Source organism: Pinus tabuliformis, chromosome 3_1 (assembly GCF_031772625.1).
Source record: "Pinus tabuliformis cultivar Carrire ecotype Pingquan chromosome 3_1, CPIR1, whole genome shotgun sequence".
Taxonomy (NCBI): Eukaryota; Viridiplantae; Streptophyta; class Pinopsida; order Pinales; family Pinaceae; genus Pinus; species Pinus tabuliformis.
Genome location: NC_142301.1, coordinates 863,661,401 through 863,679,518, shown reverse-complemented (window position 1 = coordinate 863,679,518; position 18,118 = coordinate 863,661,401).

The following is an 18,118-nucleotide window of genomic DNA, read 5'->3' as shown; positions in this document are numbered from 1 at the left end:
GCCGCATATACTGCAGTTGTTATTCTCAACAAAACAAATGTCCGAGTAAACAGCACTCAAACTCCTCATGAGTTCTAGTATGGTGAGACTCCTTCGGTAAAGCACTTCAAAATCTTTGGGAGCAAATGCTATATTAAGAATACTGATGAGCAAATTGGAAAACTTGAACCTAGAGCAGATGAAGGCATTCTTCTTGGTTATTCTCCACACATCAAAGCATATAAGTGCTACAATAAAAGACTTGGAAGAATTGTTGACAGCATTGATGTAGTGGTTGATGAAAAGGGATACATTCCTAGGCAAGTAAATCATGAAAATATCGAAGAAGATGAAGACTACCCTTAAAGGCAGAATGATGAAGAAGAAGAACCTCAAGGAGCACCAGAGGAACAGATAAGAATAGAAGAGAAGACTCCATCCCGGTACGTTCAGAAGAATCATCCAGAATCTCAGATTTTGAGGCAGAAAGAAGCAGGTGTACAAAAAAGAAGAACAATTGCAGAAGCTTCAAGCTATTTGGCATTACTCTCCTCCACTGAACCACAAAATGTAAAAGAGGCATGAAAAGATGAATTTTGGGTCAAAGCAATGGATGAAGAACTTGAGCAGATCGAAAAGAACAACACTTGGGAGTTGGTTCCTAGACCAAAGGATAAGAATGTTATAGGGACAAAATGGGTCTTCAAAAATAAGTTGAATTAAAATGGGGAAGTAATTAGAAACAAGGCAAGACTTGTTTGTAAAGGGTATGCGCAGCAAGAAGGAATAGATTTTGAGGAAACTTTTGCTCCTGTTGCAAGACTTGAGGCCATCCGAATGTTCCTTGCTCTCTCAAGCTTTCAAAAGTTCAAAGTATTTCAAATGGACGTGAAATCAGCCTTTCTGAATGGAGACTTAGAAGAAGAAGTATACATTGAGCAGCCAGATGGGTTCATTCTTGGAAATTATCCAAATCTTGTATGCGGACTGAAAAAGGCTCTCTATGGTCTTAAACAAGCTCCAAGAGCTTGGTACTATCGTTTGGACAAATATCTTCATCAACAAGGTTTTTCAAAAGGATCAGCAGATAGCAATATTTATATATAAATTGAAAATGACAAATTGCTAATACTTGTTGTGTATGTAGATGACATTATCTTTGGCAGAAATGAAGATTATATGAGTCAAAGCTCTGCCTTGGTGATGTAGAAAGAATTCGAAATGTCCTTGCTTGGAGAATTGACATATTTTCTTGGCCTGCAAATCCAACAAAAGGAAGGAGGGATCTTCTTGTCTCAAACCAAGTATCTCAAGCAGATTTTGAAGAAATATGGCATGGAAGATGCAAAACCAGTATGTAAACCGATGGTCACAGGATGTAGTCTCAATGAAAATGATGAAACAGCAGCAGTACATCAACCAACCTACAGATCTATGATTGGAAGTCTACTTTATTTGACAGGTACCCGACTAGACATCATGCATGCGGTGGGAATAGTTGGAAGATTTCAGGAAAATCCAAAGGAAACTCATCTTCAGGCAGTAAAGAGAATCTTCAAATATCTTCAAGGGACTCAAAATTAAGGCTTATTGTATCCTAGAGATACAGATCTCGCACTTCATGCTTATACTGATGCAGATTGGGCCAGAAGCGTGGATGAAAGGAAGAGCACAAGTGGTGGTGCATTCTTTATGGGTTCCAGATTAGTATCTTGGTTCAGCAAGAAACAGAGTTCGATTGTCTTGTCTACAGCGGAAGCAGAATATGTTGCTGCTGCACTCAACTCCTTTGGATGATGCAAACCCTGCAGGATTTTCAAATCACTTGTACACCACCTATCTCCATCTTATGTGATAATACAAGTGCAATAAGCATTTCAAAGAACCCATTCATGCACTCAAAAACCAAGCACATACCAATCAAGTATCACTTTCTCCGGGAACAAGTGCTTGAACAAAAGGTCAAGTTGGAGTATGTTCCTTCTAAGGAACAGGTTGCTAATATACTCACCAAACCATTGCCTAGGGAGACCTTTGAATACCTCAGGCAAAAGCTGGGGGTTGTTGATGTATCATCTTATTGTTGAATCTCTTCAGATTGTTGGTTGTACGCAAGGTTCATCTAAAGTATATGCGTACATTGGTCGAAGATCGAATTGCACAGGTTCAGGGGTAGCATATCATGCATTGTTGGCATTATGGACGAAGTACAGAAGGAGATCATGGATGCTGGTCTAAATATTGCTGCAATACGTCTCTATCTCTTTCTTGGAGAACATATTTTGCAGATCTTTCCTACAGTCAGGGGGAGCATGAACAGCACAATTCAGAAAGAGCAGAGCTTTCAGAATGTAGCATGAATAGATTGATACACCTTGGCATATACAAAGGGGGAGCTCATTCAGAGATTTTAACAGGTACTCAGGGGGAGTATGAACAGCGGAATGCCTTTCTAGGAAAGAGAATATCTTGGTTTTCTCTTTGCCCTTGATGTCAAAGGGGGAGAGTGATTTGGTATTGTTGCCATCAAGTCCAAAGGGGGAGATTGTTGGCATTATGATGCATGTGTTGTACTTGATGGCAAACAACTCATAGAAGATCAACTCACTTATATATATCTAGATGAATCTACGGAAGAGATATCAGATGACAATTCTCAGTATGACAAGTCCCAAGGGGGAGATTGTTGGCATTATGAGACAAGTGTTGTCCTTGATGGCAAATCACACAAATGATAAATTATAGTACAACAAATTTATTTGATAAATTATAGTGCAACAAAGTTTCCTTCATGTAGAGAAAATTTCACGCAATTTTATGCAGAGAAAAGTTTATTCCATGTAGAGAAAAGTTCACGCACTTTTATGCAGAGAAAAGTTTATTCCATGTAGAGAAAAGTTCACGCACTTTTATGCAGAGAAAAGTTTATTTCATGTAGAGAAAAGTTCACGCACTTTTATGCAGAGAAGAGTTTATTTCATGTAGAAATGTTCACGCACTTTTATGCAGAGAAAAGTTTATTTCTTGTAGAGAAAAGTTTACGCACTTTCATGCAGAGAAAAGTTCTCTTCATGCAAGAGAAAAGTTCACACACTTTCATGGTTGGTTCATGGTATTAGTCCGGCAGTTTTTGATCCTATGGTTTTGGTCCGTGGTATTGCATCCAAAAGTGTTCATCTCATGCACTTTCATGGTTGGTTCATGGTATTAGTCCGACAGTTTTTGATCCTATGGTTTTGGTCCATGGTATTGCATCCAAAAGTGTTGATCCCAAGTATTGGGTCCGTGGTATTGTATTATTATGGTTTTGGCCCGTGGTATTGTGAAAGGCCTAAGACTATAAAAGAGGAAGGAGATCATTTGGCAAAAGAATCTTCTGAATTATTGAATATCTGATAAGTGCTAGATCTGGAATATCGTGATTGGGTTATGGTGCAGATCTGGATCTGAATGAAGAAGGAACCTGAGCGTAAGGAGAAGGATAAGTTCTTTTGATGGGTCAAAATCTTAAGGCTGGAATAGTGGTATCTCTATATGATTTTGATCTGTGATATGTGGCACACGCTTGATCTATAAATCTAATAATCTGGGTCTGAATTATTGATGCATGTTTTCTTGTACACATGTTATGATCTGGGTATGTCTGATGTATGGAACAACTGCAAAGTTATAAGGAAATATTTGCAGATCTGTATGCAGGTTGGCTTTGGTGAAATCAGAGATTGATGATGCAAGTGTAGTTGATGGGTTTTTGATGTTCTTGGATCGAGTCTGAAAATTAATGAAAAGTGGTCCTTGAAAGAAAAGAATTAGGGGGTTGTAGCTCCCTTCCAGGAGAGACTGGAAAACGAGAGAGAGTTGTAGCTCTCTGCAGGTTGTAGCCTGCGTACTGGTAAAGGACTGCACCAGTACAAAATCATTGTAAAAGGATTTTCTTATTAAAAGAACATAGAGACATATTGCAGCAGGTGGTTTTCACCCACGTTGGGTTTCCACCTTATATCTGGTGTTCTTTTGTGTGACTATTTGCTTTTCTTGTTCCTGCTCATTATTTTATGATACTGACATACAAAGTAATGATCAATATTTGAAGAATTATTCAAAGTATAAATAAGGAAGATATATTGAAAAGAATTTGATAATACTGATTCACCCCCCCAGTATTATTTCCAACACTTCAGTATCATTGAGATGATCGATCTAGTAGCCTATCGAATTGCATTGCCTTCGACAGTGAAAATCCATGATGTTTCCCATGTGTCATTACTTAAGAAGTATGTTAAAGATGATGATCATGTGATTGACTGGTCTGTATCACAAGTGGAACCAGATCGACAATTCTAGCCGAAGACTCAGTGTATATTGCATAAAAGGGTTATCATGCTGCGGAACCGAGAAATAGAGCAAGTTAAAGTGCAAGGGAAGCACTTTGATACCGATGAATCTACATGCGAGATGGTGGATCAAATGCGCGTTGTGTATCCTTCGTTGTTTTCTGGTTGAGGCAAAGCAACTTGATATGGTGGTTTGGTGATTGCTTATGGTGGTTTGGTAGTTGCTTTATGGTGGTTTAGTATTTGCTTATGATGGCTTGGTATAAGCTTCATGGTGATTTAGTATTTTCTTTATGTTTGTTTAGCATATGTTTTATGGTGATCGATATATGATTTATGATGATTGATATATGTGATATGATGTTTTTGATTTATGCCTATATATGATGTTGGTATATGTTTGATATATATAGTTTTTATGATGTCTCTATATGTACAACCATGTATGGATGTAAATACCGTAACAAGTTGTTTTATAAACCTCCACTATGCGGTATGGGTGTTATGTTATTATGCTATCATGTGGTTTTGTTTTCATGATGTTATGATGTCATATGAGTTTGTCTTAAGAAATATTTTCATTGTAAATACTGTAACGAGTTATGTTGTCTTGGTGTCATGATGTTATGCCTTAAGTAGATCTTTCATTGTAAATACTGCATCGAGATGTGCTATAAAGCTCCATAAGCAGTATGTCCTCTTTCAATAGGTTTTTGAGGTATAAGTGTGATTGAACACTAAGGATGGTGTCCCCTAAGGGGGAGGGTTGAGTTACTAGTCCTGGGGCCTTGGTTAGACAAGCACTCTAGAGCTCGGGGGCAACTGTGGGTTGAGTTACTAGTTTTGGAGCCTTGGTTGGAATAAATTCTCTAGAGCCCTAGATGGCTACGATGGAGACCGATTTGATGATGGTTCTGGTGATGTATGACCGTGAGGTGGAATCATTGTTTGATGGGTTAAGGTGGATGAACTATGGAAGCCCTGGATGAGTTTTCATTGATGTGCTCTATGAGAACCCACATTCATGCTTGCAATATGTGTCAGGGGTGAATGGCTATAGAGAGATTTGGCTCAGCCATTCTACATCTAGGTTGAACATGGTAGTCCCATCTATGGTTGTTTCATTGCATTCATTAATGAGAAATTCATTCCCTTGATTTTCATGTGTAAAGGTATTGATGTATTTATGGATTTGATGGCTGATATGTTTATTGTACTTTTGTTCCTATTATGTTGGTTATATGCAAATTTTATGACAACAACTATGTATGGATATCAACATGCTTTTACCTATATGTGAACGGATAAGGTTCCTATGATCTAATATATGATAATGTAGAAAATGGCATAAGGGAACAATGGTTCATAGTGTTTCTAACATTAGTATGAGATCCCTACATTTAGCTCTATTATTTACACCTCTATATTACATGTCAGTGATATGTTTGATGAAATTCCTGTCATGGCTAGTAGGGATCTAATCAAGTTCTTGGACAAGTATTTTCTTTAGTATTTTCGTTTCGATATTACTTTACTGACTTGAAGAGATGCATCAGCTATGGTTAGTGCTCTAGGCTTTGAGCCTGAGAAAGTGGCTTAAATCCCAGGTTCGTTGGCACAACACTGACAATTTTTGTCCACAGCCGATGGCAGGCAGGCCTATGAGAGTGACTTTAGGTTGTGGTCTCTCCCTTGCCCATACCATGAGAGCGATTATGGCCCAAGAGGACTAAAACAACAGTGGGACCCAGGGATAGGTTGTCTGAGTGGCTAACTTGTCTTCTAAGGGTTTTGTTGATGATGTTGGATGTCTGTATGGTGTGTTTATGTTGGTTCCACTTCCTTAATGTGACTTAGGAGGTCGAATCATATCATAGTGGCCTCTCATCGCATGTTTACAATTGCTGGATGGGTGCTTGGGTAGATGTGGGAGGAGGGCCTTACAATCTATTTATCAGATACAAAGCAATGAATATATCCTTCTAAAAATTTGTTCACTATATTAGTTTTCCCATCAAATTGAGGATGATAATATGAGCTATGAGTTAATTTAGTACCCAGACAAGAAAATAATTCCGTCCAAAAATTTCCAATGAAAATGGGATCTATGTCGCTTATAATAATCTTTAGGTTTCCATCTACCTTTTGAATTGTTTCCATACATGTAGTAGCAAATGTACTAGCTTTAAATGGATGAGATAATGCACAAAAGTGTGCATACTTGGTAAGTCTATTAAATACCACCATGATGACACTATTTCCTTCGGAATTGGGTAAACCTGTGATAAAATCTAGTGGAACCTCCTCCCAATGTTGACTTGCAGTGGATAAAGTTTGTAATAGACCCAGGGACTTAATTTTATCAAATTTATTTTGTTGGAAAACCAAACATTCTGCCAAAAGCTTTTGAATATCATATTTAATTCCAACCTAAAAAATTTCCTTTTTAAACTTTTGGTAACCTTTTAAAAATCTTGAGTGCCCTCCTAAGGGAGAGGTGTGTGATTCCAAAAGAATATTTTGTTTGAGTTGATAATTCTTACAATGGTATAAGCAATCTTTGTACCATAACGAATTATTTTTCTAGCTAAATGTATGAGATGTATTTGGATCTTGCTGCGACTTTTGAATGAGTGCCCACACTTCATCATTCTTCCATTCATCCCTTGCTTTGGTTATCTAATCTGGTTGGATAATAGAAATGGAACAAAAGAATGCTTCCACATCCTCATCCTTTCTTGAGAGTGCATCTGCAACAACATTTTTCTTACCTTTTATGTATATGATTTCAAAGTCATAACCCAACATATTTTTCACCCATTTTTGTTGCTCTTCTGAAGATAATCTTTGTTCTAACAAGTATTTACGACTATCATGATCATCTTTTACCTTAAATTATCTTCCCATTAGGTAAAGTCACCATTTCTTAAGTGCATGCAGTACTTCCAACATTTCCTTCTCATAAATAACTTTGTGTAAATACTTTCCTTTGATTGGATGACTTCCAAAAGCAATGGGTCTTCCTTCTTACATTAAAACACCACCAATTCCATTTCTTGAGGCATCACATTCCACAATAAAGGTTTTTATGAAGTCTGGTGTAGCTAAGACCGGTGCTTGGCACATTGACTCTTTAATATGTTCAAAGGCCTTAGTTGATTCTTGAATCCAAGAGAATCCATATTTCTTCAATAATTTTGTTAGAGGTGCTGCTATTCTCCCATAATCCTTAACAAACTTTCAATAATTCCCTTTCAACCTGAGAAATCCTCGAAGATGATTTATGGATGTAGGATTTTCCATTCCTTGATGGCTTTAATATTTCTAGGGTCTACGTTAACAACTTCATGAGATACAATATGACCCAGATATTCTGCCTCTTGTACTCCAAAGAAACATTTGGAGGTTTTTGCATATAACTATTTCTCCTCCAATAGTTTGAGCACCTTGTCAACATGTTGAACATCATCCTTCCAAGACTTGTTGTACATTAGTATATCATAAAAAAATACTAACACAAATTATTTTAAGGCTAGGTTTGAAAATGGAATTCTTAAAACCTTGAAATGTAGAAGGTGCATTGGTAAGGCCAAAAGGAATGGCTAAAAATTCATAATGACCCTCATGGGTTCTAAATTTGTTTTGGGAATGTCTTCAGTCTTCATTCTGATTTGACGATATCCTCAACAAAGATCCAACTTGGTGAAGTAAATTACTCCATGTAATTCATCCAATAAATCACCAATGATGGGAATGGGAAATTTATCTTTAATAGTGAGCTGGTTGAGCTCCATATAATCCAGACACATGCGCCATGGTCCATCCTTCTAGTGCACCAATACTACTAGAATAGAGAAAGAAATTTGACTAGGTTGAACTATACCAGCCTTTATCATTTCTAAAACCACACATTCAATTTCACTCTTTTTGGCATAAGGATATCTATAAGTCATGATGTTTGGAGGAACACTTATTGGAGTCAAATAAATAGCATCATCATGATCATGAATAGGTGGGAGGCCTTTGGGAGTGTTAAATACCTTGGAATAATTGTCCAATACTTTTTGGAGATATGGAGAAATAGATGATTTTGATGTGGGAACCTCTAGTGAACATAATTGTGAAATTATGCCCTATTTCTCTTTCTTTAGAAGATATTTCATGTCATTTGAGTTGATTATATTTCCTGGTTTCCCTGTGATACCCCTTAATTAAAATTCCTTTCCTTCCCAAAAAAAATCAAGAAAAGTTCTTGAAAATTAAGAGCTACCATACCCAACGATTGTAGCCATTGGACTCCTAATACAACATCAACACCACCCATTGGAATGGAAAGCATTGGACTATTCAATACATATTCTCCCATGAATAGCTTGATACTATTAAAATTTCCAGAGAAATGCATGGTTCTTCCATTTTCAACCATCACTTGACACTTTGGTGCTGGATATAGGACGAAATTTAATTCCTTGTCTATCTTACAATGAATAAAATTACCGGTACTACCTGAATCAATCAACACTATTACCTTTTTCTTCTTGATATGTCCTTCTACCTTAAAAGTTTAAGGAGTGGTAATTCCTGCCAATGCATTACAAGATATGGTTAGATTCATTTCTTCTTTCTCTAGGGTTGGTCCTTGGTGTATATCATCTTCTTTTGTTGTTTCTTATTCCTTTTTTTCCTCCACTTCACATTATATGTAAAATAATTTCTTCTCAGCACACTAATGACCTTTAGTATATATGCTATCACAACTGTAACAAAACCCTTTTGCTCTTTTTTCTTCCATTTTTTGTGGTGCCAACCTTGTAGGTTGTGGAAGGCTAGGGGTACCAACACTTCCATCTTTATAGAGTTGAGTGGTATGCTTCGTTGTTGCCATAATTTTTCTTGCCAGCCTGAATGCCTTCTCTAATGAATTAGGTTCCCAAAGGCAAACCTCATATTGGATGTTATCCTTTAGAGTCCCTATGAACACATCAATACTATGCTCCTATGGATTATCATTTCCCCTTATATTTAATTTTTGGAAGTCCTCAATGTGCTCTCGCATTAAACCCTTTTGTTTGAGATTTATCAATTGGATAAATAAGGTGTTTATATTTGTATCTTCATAATGTGCTATCATTTCCTCCATAAAAACTTACCAAGTGACAAGTGGTTTATGAGAACAAAGCCATCGATACCATACAAACTGATTGGGTTCTAAATATAAAGTTACAATGTGTACCTTTTGTGTGTGTTTCACATTATGAAGATCAAAATATTACTCCATTTGTAGTATCCATGTTATCGAACGCTTGCCATCAAACTTTCTCATATCTATCTTTGTAATTTGGTGGGTCTTCAATCCAATGTTAGATTTTATGAAATCACGATTAACATTTCTTTTGTTCTCACCATGAGTTTCATCTAATACCTTTTCTCCATTAGGAATAATTTCTTGTAGCAAATCTTTCAAACCTCCCTTCAAACCTTCCATGTCTTCTTTTAAACCATTCTTGAAATCTTCCATGTTTCCTTTCATTTTTTATTCTATATCTATTAGCTTTCATGCCATCCATATTAAGTTTCATGCCATCCATATTAGCTTTAATGTCATCTATATTAGATTTCATGCCATCCTTCAAACCTTCCATGTTGGATTTTAAGATATTCTTCAAGCTATCCATCTTAGCCTCCATTTCATTTTTTGTTACACTTTGTGAGACCAAAAATTATTTCACTTGGTCTTGTAATTTTGATATATCATGTTTCATTTATTCTTCTTCTTCATGCATCATAGTAGAGATTTTTGGTTGCTTACTAGGTATTTCCATTTTCTCGATTCGAGTCATCTTAAAATCAAACAATGATATTTATTCTTCAATATGGCCTTTGAATCACTTCAAATTGATTTTTCAAACAAAAGTTATGTAATTTTTTAAAAAATACACACCCTTTTTGTCTTTCTTGGAGCCTGTTATTTAATCTATTATAGATCTCTGTAATTTCAAATCATAAAAGTCTAAAATTTTGTCTTGTGATAACCCTCTGAGTCCTCTTTCCAACCTCATAAATTTGATCAAGATTAGATTCTTCACTAAATAGTTATGTCCAATCTCCCATGACTCCCTGATTATAGACTCGTTCCATAGAGATAACTTGTATGGAACCTCACATGTCACTGTTTCGATCTTTAGCCATGAAAATCATACCCAACAAAATAAATCCCGCCATATTTCTATAATTTTTTACTAGATTTAAATCCAATGCCTAGATATAAATCTATGATGATTTTCCCAAGGTCAAAAAATCGAATGCTCAGATAGAAAGTTATGATGGTTTTCCCAAGGTCACTATTTGAGATGGAATTCTGGAGCCTGCAAAAAACCTAACTTTCTCAGATCATATCTTCAAAAATATAGCAAGACAAGGTTTGAAATTCACACATGAGGTTCATTAAGATTTCAGCTCCATGGGGTTTCAATTTCAACTTTTGAAGCTTCGTAGAAAAATAAATTATAGAAAAAATTCAATGATGACATGTTTGAAGCAGCGTAATCGTAGAGTCCAAAGCGCTGATACCAAATGTTATATAACCAGCTCACAAGTAGATAGATCAACAACTTCAAAATTATCATCTTCCAGTGGAGAACCTCCTTTACGTTACATAAATGAACAATTCTTGGCTGATTCAAACAACAACACCTCCTTTCTAGATATAGGAGTCTAATAGGTCACAATATAATTAGATCCAACATAAAAATAATAATGTAAGTGAACAAGAATAACAATGGTGGGATTCTATGGGGCCACTAATAACAATATGGGTAAAACATGGGCATAACAATAACAATAGGTCTGCTACACTAACAATAACAATGAGGGAATACACTAGTATGATAGGAACTTAACAATAAGATCTTACAAGGAGAACCTTGCAAGAGAGTTTGATATGAAGGTCACGGGACTCATGCATTGTTTCCTGAGTTTGGAAGTATGGAAAGGAGGTGGGGAATTTTTTGTCTCTTAGGGCAAGTATGCCAACGAGATACTAAATGATTTCTGCATGAAGAGTAGTAAACCGATGGACACTCCTCTACAAGGTAACTGGAGGAAGGAGGATGCCACCTTAGTTGAAGAAGTTGAGGCTAACATTTATAGGCAGCTTGTGGGTTCACTCATGTATTTAGTGAACACATGTTCGTACATGTGTTATGAATTTAACCAAATTAGTCAAGCCATCATTAAGCCAACCAAACTGTATTGGAATGCATGAAAACATGTGTTGATATACCTCAGAGCCACTACTCAATTTGGTCTTTGGTATAAACAGACACATGGAGTGAAGTTGAAAGGCTTCACATATGAGAATTGGGTGGAGAGTCCATTAGACAGGAAGAGAACTTCAAGAGGAATTTTCAGCGTTGTGTTAGCAGAAGTTTCTTGGTACAATAGGAAGAAAATATTTGTGGCACTCAACTTAGTGGAAGTAGAGTGCATGGCTGCAAATCATGTAGCATGTGAGGCTATCTAGATGAGAAAGATTTTTGTTGGGTTATTTGGTTAGAATATGGATCCTACGGTGATTTACTATGACAATCAGAGTTATATCAAACTCTCCAAGAATCTAATATTTCATTATCGATCCAAGCATATCGACATCTGGTACCCCCATCTACAAGATTATGTGCAGAGGTGGACTATGTTGTTGTAGTTGATTTTGATAGAGGAACAAGATGTAGATATTTTAACAGTTAATTCTGATAGAGGAACAAGATGTAGATATTTTAACAAAGGCCTTGTAAAGAGGCAAATTTGAGTTCCATAGAAGCAAGATTGTGGTATCTGATAATCCCTTTCTTGCTGAGAGGGAATGTTGAAAATGCAGCAATAAATTTCTAATTTAATTTTTCCTTGATTAAATATGGAAAAATTCAAATTTCAGTTTCAGCAAAACACTTGGAGGTGGTTAATTGACATTACATGGATCTTGTCACTTAGTTAACTTAGTAAATTTGAGTTGGAGACACTTGAGTTTAGTTTTACATGATTAATTTCTAATTTGTAGAAATCTATTACAGTTAATTTGAGTCATTGTTAGTGTAACTAGTTCTCACTATTAGTAGAACTAGTGAAGGTTTAGTCAAGGGTGTGTAAGTCTTTTCACACTAAGTTACAAGGGTGTGTCATTTCTTGCACATTGAGTATTCATCCAATTAACCAATCAATCGGTTAAAATTAACTCATGAATGAGGAGAATTTGAGTTACCCAGTTGAGATTGGAACTTAAGGTAAGCATACTATCAGTTGTAAATTATTCAAAGTTTTATAGGTCATGCATGAAGTGAGAGAAGGACCTATAGAAATCGCGATAACCAAATTGAGGAATTCCCTAATTAATAGGGGCTAATTCCTTGAGGAACAACACAATGAAATAGGATATTGAGTGCTTGTAAAATTGGCTAAGTATTGGCCAATTGTTAATCAGGCAGGAAGAGGATAGAAGATACAAGTGCAGGTTGAGCTCAAGCTTGAGCAGAGCATATTTCATTCATCTAGATTCTATGAGTAATGCAATACATATAATAAAGGGTTTTGAGCACTTGTTTTCACCTAGATAAATATTTGTGTATGTGTGTAAAATATTGATGCATGTTAATGATTTATGTTCTCAATCATGAATTCACTTTCGCGGATGAGTATAGTAGCTGCAAGTCTTGTGATTTAGCAAATTTCATGAGAATTTTTGAATCTACACATTAATTTCTACAAAATAAAGTTCATTGGGCCAAGCATGCTCCCCAGATGAGGTGGACTCATACAAAGCCCTCTTTGAAGAATATAGGGATATATTTGCATGGTCTTACTTGGAAATGCCATACATTAGTCCTGTAATAGTGGAGCAATATATCGACACATGGCTTGACACCCAACCTATCAAGCAAAAGCATCATCAACTCCACCTCTTCAAAGAAGAAGTGAATAAGCAATAAGCCAACAAGCTTCGTAAGGTCAGTTTGATATACCCTATCGCTTACACCTCTTGGGTTTCTAACCATGTACCCTTCATGAAGAAACAGGGGACCATCCAAGATTGTACTAATTTCAAATATCTAAACAAGGCATGGCCCAAATAAAATGATCATATACCCTGATCAAGTGATCGATGCATGTGCTGGACACTAAGACTTATCCTTCATGGATGGCTTCTCTCAGTATAGCTAGATTTAGATATGTTATACCGATCAGTACAAAACAACCTTCCTAACTCCATGGGGCACATTCGCCTATCGAGTCATGACTTTCGACCCTAATAACATTGGTTCCACATTTTTTTGGGCCATGAACTACATATCCCACAACTTGGCTCATCTTATACTAGCCTATTTGGAGGACCAGACAGTGTGATCCAAAAACCACTCTAAACATCTCGAGTATCTCCACCTATTTTTTTAGAGATGTCGGCAATATAACCTATGTTTGAACCCCCTCGAGTGTGTCTTTTGCGTCAATATGGGATGACTATTGGGATTCATCATTCCCAATAAGGTATTAGAGTCAATCCTAATCCACCCTCTAGAAAAATTGAAGTAATTAAAAAGAATGCAAGGTAATGCCAATTTCTTACATCAGTTTGTCCTTGATTAGGCCAATTATGCACACTGTTTCTTGTGCTTTCTTCACTAGGACATTCCCTTCCACTGTGATGAACAAGCCCAAAAATAATATGAGGCCTTAAAAGATACATTCTCTCAAGCATTGTTGATTATCCCTCTTGAAGATACCAAGGATTATACTTCTCTACTTATGAGTATTTGAAGTAGTAATATGGGGTTATCAGTCCAAGAAGGAACAAATATTTGTTTACACTTAGTACAACATGTTTGACATTATAACATCTTACAAACCACGACTGTAATAGAAAACATTAACCCAATGAAATATTTTCTCACTCGCTGCATGATGAACCATAAGTATGTCATATGGGTAGTTATTTTCCAAGAGTTCATATATTTTTCATCCCCTAAAATCAAGAAATCTCTTATACTTGTAGAATTCATCATTGATCTCCCCATAGAATCCCAAGGGTCTTAGTTCAACTATTATTTCCACAACGAACACTTGTTTCTCATATCTACAGATGACCCTTGGTACAACAATATACTTCTCTTCCTTCGAACTCCAAAGTTCAACCTTCAACACACTCATGACGATTACAGGTACATTTATGATTACGCCGCCATTACATTCTTATGGGGGATTTCCTCTATCATCGAGGCATCAACACCATTATTTGTAGATGCCATACATTTGAGAAAGTTGAGTAGGTCTTAAATGATTGCCACAATGGAGCCTGCAGTAGCCATCTATCTAGGAGGGTGACTACCCAAAATTTCCTCTATGCTAGTTATTTTTGGCCCACTTTTTTTGGTGATTGTATTCAAGTAGTCAAGACATGTGAACGCTGCCAATAATACACTCACAAATCATGGGCTCGACTGAGTCATTAGCACAAGCCCTTTTTGCAAATGGGGCATAGAATTCATGACGTACAGAGCACAGTTTCAAGATAGCCACAAGTAAATTATTGTCACAGCAGACTACTTCACCAAATGGGCAAAAGCCATGCCCGCTTATAATAACATCGTAGAAGCCACTGCATGCTTTTTTCTATAACCATGTCATCACAAGGCTTGGAGTTCCTAAGGATTTAGTCTCCAATCATGGAAAACACCTCAAGAATGAGATGTTTCAAGAACTATCCAAGCACCTTGGTTTTTCACATGAGTATGTTTCCCCATATTACCCATGGTCTAACGGCTAGGTAGAAACTACAAACAAAGTCCTTAAAATATTATTTCAATGCATGTTAAACAACCACAAAACCAATTGGCATCACATGGCTTTTTTAGCCATATGGGCATATCACATAGTAGTCAAAGCATCCATAGGGCTCACACCTTTCTAATTAGTGTGTGGAGTTGAGGTTCTACTCCCTATTAAGTGTGAGAATGCTAACTTACACTCAACCTTTGAACTTCTCTCTCACATCTCACCTTTAGAGCAAAGCCTAGTATAGTTGGCACATGTCGACGAAAGTCAGTGAGAATCTCTCTATCATAATGAAGCCCACAAAAACAGGACAAAAACCTCCTTTGGTCACAATCTCACCCTTCATTCATTCATATAGGAAGATCTTGTCCTTTACTACGATGTTACCAAAGAAGCTTTAGGACTAGGGAAATTTGAAACTTTATGGACATGACCATACATAGTTAAACGTTGCCTCCTAAAAGGGGCATATATGTTACTAGAGCCTAATGGGACTTGCCTCAAATACCACGTCAATGGGCTCTATCTCAAAAAATTATATCAATAACACTAAATTCAATCCTAACATGTAACTGTATTGTACCTTTGCTTCTATTTTATGATTATCATCTCATCATCGATGTATGCTAATGCTATACTCTCATCATGTGTCATAGATGGATCATTTCCTTCTTGGACCTTGTTATTTAATCTATTGTATCTCTGTAATTTCAGATCATCAAATTGTGAAATTTTGTCTTGCGATAACCCTCTAAGTCCTCTTTCCAACCCCATAAATTTGATCAAGATTGGATTCTTCACTAAATAGTTATGCCCAATCTCCCACGATTCCCTGATTATAGACTGGTTCCTTAGAGCTAAACTATATGGAGTGTCACGTGTCATTGTTTTGATATTCAGCCCTGAAAATCATACCCAACAACAAAACCCTAGAATCCAAAGCTCTGATACCAAATGTTATATAACCAGCTCACAAGTAGATAGATCAACAACTTCAAAATTAACATCTTCGAGGGGAGAACCTCCTTTACATTACATAAATGAACAATTCTTGGCTGATTCAAACAACAAAACCTCCTTTCTAGATATAAGAGTCTAATAGGTCACAATATAATGAGAGCCGACATAAAAATTATAATGTAAGTGAATAAGAATAACAATGGTGGGATTCTATGGGGCCACTAATAACAATATGGGGAAAACATGGGCATAACAATAATAATAAGTTGGCTAGACTGGCAATAACAATCAGGGAATACACTAGTATAATAGGGACCTAACAATAAGATCTTACAAGGAGCACCTTGCAAGAGAGTTTGAGATGAAGGTCATGGGACTCATGCATTGTTTCCTGAGTTTGGAAGTATGGAAAGGAGATGGGGAAATTTTTGTCTCTTAGGGAAAGTATGCCAACGAGATATTGAAGGATTTCTGCATGAAGAGTAGTAAACCCATGGACACTCCTCTAGCAGGTAACTGGAGGAAAGAGGATGCCACCTAGTTGAAGAAGTGAAGGCTACCATTTACAAGTAGCTTGTGGGTTCGCTCATGTATTTGGTGAACACATGTTCATAAATGTGTTATGCATTTGACCAAATTAGTCAAGCCATGATTAAGCCAACCAAACTCTATTGGAATGAATCAAAATGTGTGTTGAAATACCTTAGAGGCACTAAATTTCGTCTTTGGTATAGACAAACACAGGGAGTGAAGTTGCAAGGCTTCACGGATGAGAATTGGGTGGGTAGTCCATGAGACTAGAAGAGAACTTCAAGACGAATTTTTAGCATTGTGTCAGTAGAAGTTTCTTGGTACAACAGGAAGAAATGATTTGTTGAACTCAACTTAGTGGAAGTAGAGTACATGGCTACAAATAAAGCAGCGTGTGAGGCTATCTAGATGAGAAAGATTTTTGTTGAGTTATTTGGTTAGAATATGGATCCTATGGTGATTTACTGTGACAATCAGAGCTATATGAAACTCTCCAAGAATCTGGTATTTCATTATTGATCCAAGCATATCGACATCTGGTACCTCCATCTACGAGATTATTTGTAGAGGAGGACTATGTTGTTGCATTTCATTTCGATAGAGGAACAAGATGTATATATTTTAACAAAGGCCTTGTAAAGAGGCAAATTTGAGTTCCATAGAAGCCTTGCTGAGAGGGAGTGTTGAAAATGCAACAAGAAATTCCTAATTTAATTCCTTGATTAAATATGGAAAAATTTCAATTTCAGTTTCAGCAGAACACTTGGAGGTGGTTAATTGATATTACATAGCTCTTGTCACTCAGTTAACTCATTAAATTTGAGTTGGAGACACTTGAGTTCATTTTTACATGATTAATTTCTAATTTTTAGAAATCCATTAGAGTTAATTTGAGTTATTGTTAGTGTAACTAGTTCTCACTATTAGTAGAACTAATGGAGGTTCAGTCAAGAGTGTGGAAGCCTCTTCACACTAAGTGACGAGGGTATGCCATTTCTTACACATTGAGTATTCATCCAGTTAACTAATCAATTGGTCTAAATCAACTCATGCATGCAGAGAGTTTTGGTTACCCAGTTGAGAATGAGTTACTATCAATTGTAAATTATTCAAAGTTGTACAACTCATCCATGAAGTGAGAGAAGGACCTATAGGAATCACGCTATCCAAAATGTGGAAGTTCCTAATTAATAGGGGCCAATTCCTTGAGGAACAACACAAGGAAATAGGATATTGGATGCTTGTAAAATTGGCTAAGTATTAGCCAATTGTCAATTATGCAAGAAGAGGATAGCAGATACAAGTGCAGGTTGAGCTCAAGCTTCAGGAGATCATATTGTATTCATCGAGATTCTATGATTAATGCAATACATATAATAAGGGGTTTTGAGCAATTGTTTTCCCCTAGATAATTTTCTTTGTATGTTTGTTAAATATTGATGCAAGTTAATGATTTCTTTTCTCAATCATGAATTTACTTCTGTGGATGAGTA